This window comes from Triticum dicoccoides, chromosome 6B (assembly GCF_002162155.2).
Source record: "Triticum dicoccoides isolate Atlit2015 ecotype Zavitan chromosome 6B, WEW_v2.0, whole genome shotgun sequence".
Lineage (NCBI taxonomy): Eukaryota > Viridiplantae > Streptophyta > Magnoliopsida > Poales > Poaceae > Triticum > Triticum dicoccoides.
This window is the reverse complement of record NC_041391.1, coordinates 303,568,332-303,573,337: the sequence shown is the minus strand read 5'-3', so window position 1 is coordinate 303,573,337 and position 5,006 is coordinate 303,568,332.

The window sequence follows — 5,006 nt, the reverse complement described above, 5'->3', positions numbered from 1 at the left end:
ATGGCATGATATAATTCACGGATAGAATGACATAATTCAGAATATGATGACTATATAAACAGGATGAGATGATATAACTATATTATGTCTTTAGAAAATGGGTTGGAATGCCACAATTCAGATACAAGCTGTCTATGTAAACATCATGGCATGATATAATTCAAATATATGATTTATATACTAAGCAAGTGAGCAGAACACAATCGCATATATGATGTGTCAACTAAGGAGATGGCATTCAATATTGCAAGACAATATTGTCGGATCTCGGGTTCCGCAAACCCTTGAGAGGATCACACTCTGGGGTGCGTGCGGAGATCTAAACCTACCCAGCCTGCCAACTCATGAAACCTCACAGCCTAGCGCGTCGAGCTCAAAGAGGAGGAAAGACAAGAATACACAGCAGTTTACCCAGGTTCAGGCCACCTTGCGGTGTAAAACCCTACTACTGCTTTGTGGTAGATTTGCCTCGAGGGCCGAGGAAGAACTAGTATAGTCGAAGAACATCCTCAGGAGGTGTGTTCTTGAGCTGGTAGGGGAGAGGATGATCTCTAGGGTTCGGATCCGGTGGTTTTATCTGTCCCCTTCCAAGGTGGTGGCTAGGTCCTATTTATAGTGGCCTTGGTCCTCTTCCCAAATGCTGGTGGGAAAGGATCCCACAACGACCAGATTTGATGGGAGACAACAAGTACATCCTATACTGACTAAAGTTGTCTTCACCTGCAAAAGCCTGTGGTCGTGACTTTGCGGTAGGCTCGGCGATGACCTTTGTCCTGCTGTCCTGGCAGTCTTGGTCTTGTTGCACGAGAATGGAAACCTTTGGTTGATTCCTCAGGACTCCACGCCTGCTAATCACCTCCTTTTCGCCAAAGAGGAAACTGGTACAGTGCACCCGCTGGCGCCCGCCTGGCCTTAGTCCTCATGGCTCACATCAGCTGAGCCTCGCGAGGTGCACCTTGCATAGAAATCTCTGCTCCTCGGGAGCCAGCCTGAGGAGGCCGATACCCTTAGAGGTCTTGGTGTCGTCCGACTCGCGAGGCTTCGCCCCTCGTGAGGGTCTTGAGTTGTTGATGCCGAAGCTAGGCCGTACCAGGACGTCGATGGAGACATGCAGTGGGCCACAAACAGGCAAGTCTGGGTACCCTCTTATCCAAAACGCAGACAATAGCCCCCGAGCCCAAGGCCTGCTCGGACTTGGCTTCTAGGCAATGCCAAAGGGCAAGGACGGAGCGCCACAGGCCTTGGGCCCGGGGGCTATTGTCGATGTTGGACGACACATGGCGATTGATGGGACGTGGGCGTCTCCACTTCCCCACACTGCCTTGAAATCCGCCAAGCCTGGCGGCCGCCCATTAGTCGAGTAGTCTGCCCCTGTAGATTGATGCACTCGACCTCAGTCTCCTTCCTCCCCTGGCTCGCAATACTCCTTGCTGATCCAGAGCCAGCGTCGTTCCCCCTTTCCTCCTTGCTTTCGCCATGGCCTCGCAGCAGAGGAAGAAGAAGGGGAGGCCGCGCGCCCCTGCTGGATCCCCGCCGGCCTTAGAGCCAGCTCTCGAGCGGTCGACGGTGATCATTCTGGAGGGGCAGGACAAGGTCCGCCCCGCTCTTGCAGCCGATTCCAGTGAGTGGAAGGTGACGACCGCCTGGCCCGCATCTTGGCTTGCAGATGACATGAGCTCCACCGAGGTTCCCATCTATCTTCATGCCCTCTTCGCGGGCCTGATCCCCCCTTTCTCTCCTTTCTTCAATGCCACAATCTCGCACCTGGATCTTCGCTCCATCATCCTCCTTGCCATCTTTGCCTTCATTTGTGAAGCCATGGTCAGCATTGCTCCTTCCCTTTCCTTGTTTCGCCATTTTTTCTTGCTCCATCTGGTCGACGCCCACCAGCGCTTGGGGTGCATGGCCAACGAAGTTGTTGTTGCGACGGCCGGCTCGGGGATCGACTTTGAGCTATCGCCAAACGCAAAGGGGTTCCGGAAGCAGTGGTTGTTTGTAGATGCCAACACGCGCAGTCCCCTACTTCTAACCCCTCGTGCGCCAGCAATGCCTAGCTCCGGTTGGGGGCACATGAAGGCTGTCGACCGTCGGCTTGCATGTGTCTGGAAGCGGGTGGCTGGATTGCAGAAGCTAGGGTGACAACGCCGATGGTGGTGCAGGAATTTATCTAGTGGCGCATCGCCCCATCCAGCATCATTCTCATCCCAATGTGGGCCTTCACTGGCACCAAGGACTCCAAGAGGCTCCAAGCGCCTGCACTGCCTTCCAAGACGCCGAGCAAGGTTCTCGGGCTTCTGACGGGCGTCTCCAAGCCTGCCGAGCTTCCAGGAAAGGGCTGCCTCCTTTACCGATGCTCGAACAAGGTGGCCTTAGTGGAGCAGATGCCCCTCTTCGACGAGTGGGGGTTATGTTCGGCGGGCCTTGAAGGGCCTCGCGAGAGTCCTATCCTCGTAGCTCCCTTGCTTCTTGACCTGTGGTGCAAGCCGCAAGTGTGGAAGTAGGGGGGCAAACACCACCAGGTGCTGCCGAGGCGACCTCCGGAGCTCCTGCGCCATCAGGCACTCCAGAGGCCGAGGCTCCTGAGGCCCTGGTAGGGGCCACCGTGGGGTCAGCTCGAGCCGGTGCTCATGAGGTAGCCTCCTCCGAGGGTCGGGGAAACGGCTCCAAGGCGGCTGCTGAAGGGGAGGTGCCCCCTGGTGCGCTCCTAAGGTGGCCGCCCAGGGAGCCCCGCCAAGTGCTCCTGCTCTTGGGGACCGTCCCTCGAAGCCCGACCGGCTTCATCTGAATCTTGAAGCACTCCGCAAGAGGAAGTGGTGTCCGAGCTGCAAGGATGATGCCCATCGGGCGCTGAAGCAGAGGAAGTACATAGCTATGGACGAGTAAGTACCTCATTCTAGTGATCTCCTGCGCGCCATGTTTTTCCTGACCAAGGCCTCGCAGGGTCCCCGTGGCGGTGAAGCCTCAGGAGAGGCGTCCTCCGGGAGCTTCTGGCTCGATCTCGACGCCCAGCTCCCTGCGTACAGCTTTCGCGCAAGGCATGAGGCCAACTCTGGTAGCCTCCTGCCTCCTTCAGGCTTGAGCCTCCTGTCTCCTTCTTCCGCAATTAGGCCTGGGGAGTGGAGGGTGTGTCTCCGGCTCCCCCTCTGGTTACTGCTGGCGATCAGGTACCCCTTGGGCCGTCTTCGTGTTTAGGCTGCGAAACTTCGTCGGCCAGCCCCCAGCTGGAGGCAGGCGAGATGCTCCGCGCCCCTCTGGGAGCTCCCAAGGCCGAAGACGGGCTTGGCCGTGCACTGGAGTTCATGCGCGAACGTAGTGCTGTCCGCTTAGAACTTTTCGGCAAGGCAATGCGCGCGATGATCCGTCTTGGTGGAGAGCTTGCCGACGTCGACACCCGCCTCGAGGTACAGGACCTTCGATTAGCATGCGAATGGCACCAGCTGAAAGTCGCCATCAACCTCGGGCAGCTTCAGCGCGACGGGCCGACGCACACGCTACGGCTTCCCTTGCAACTTCTCATGAGACTTGCGCCCGCGCCCTGGAGGATGCTGACACCGCCGACTGCCGTCGTGAGGAAGCCGAGGAGCGAGAGTGGGAGCTCCTGACTTCAAACGCCGCCCTTGAGCGGGAGATTGAGGCGCGGCGGGCCCTCCTGGCCGTGTCACCGGTTGAAGCTCCCCTCATCGAGGCGGAGCTTCTGAGACGCCAAGAAGACCTGACACTGGAGGCTATGCAGCATAGCTTGGCGTCCGAGCAGCTGAAACTGAGGGAGCGCCAGGCGGCTACGGCTGAGGATGTAGTCGCCGCCCGAGAGGCCCTGGTCTAGCTGGACGTTGAGGAGAGGGACGCGAAGGAACATGCGGACCTGGCTGAAGAGCATCACCTGAAGATGGAGCTTCTTGAAGCCGAGCTCGAGGGCAGGACCACTGCCCTGAAGGTGAAGCTGGAATCTACTGAACATCGTAAGAGGGCTTCCAAGGAAGCTCAGGTTGCTTCCGACTTTTCCTTGGCCTCTTCCTGCACCGAACTGTCTTCCCTTCGACAACAGATTAAGGATACCACGTCCCTTGCAGAGAGAACCGCAAACGCAGCGAATCACCGCCTGACGCTGCAGCGTGAGCATGCCTCAATGCTCCAAGATCTTAGAATCAGGGCTACCCGTGCCTTGGGCACCATCTGCGACGAGAGCGCTCCGTACTTGCACGAGAACAACTAGGCCAGCCACCTCAACTTCTTCATCAGCATCGTGACCCGCCTGGAGGATTGGGCCGTGAGGGCTCGTGAGCTTGTTGTGGAGAGGAGTTGGGGTCTTCTTGGGTGTGCATTCTCTCATGTCTTCAGCAACCTTCTCAACCGCGATTCCCACTTCGACTTCAATGTTGTGCTAGCCACTATGCCCACGGCCATCCAGGACAAACTGGCCAGGTGGGTGGATGGCCATGTGGATGCCCTGGTGGCAGAATTCGCTCCGGAGGACGACACAGTTGTGATAGCGGCTGGAGAAAGATGGCGTGGGTGATGATGATGAAGAAGATGGTCGCGAAGGCGCGAGCAGCTCAAACAACATGGACGGGGATGATGAAAAAGGTGCATCTAGCTAGGCCCGTATTTCTTTTGCTTTAACCTGTATGACAAATACTTGAACGCATCCTCGTGAGACCATTTTGAAAGGGGGGCCCCTTTCAATGTATGTGATTGTCAAATGTTTTTGAAGTAGAGCCCGTGGTGTGACCCAGCAGGCCTGTGGTCCCTAGTAGGGTAGTTGTTATAACATATCTTTGGTTCCGCGGGTCTCGGGTGAGCCCTGGTGTCGCAGCGACGCTTGTTCTCTCGAGGCGGGCCTTGCTCACGAGGATCTGAGCCTTCCGAGGAGCCTGCTGACCACTCCTAGAGTCTTCGCGAGGGACAAACTTCCAGACCACGGGAAGGCACGCGCGTGGAGGCTGCTGGCTCGGTGCCCGGGGGAGCCTTTGCATGCTCGGGGCTGGCCCAGTCTTGCTTAACGTGCG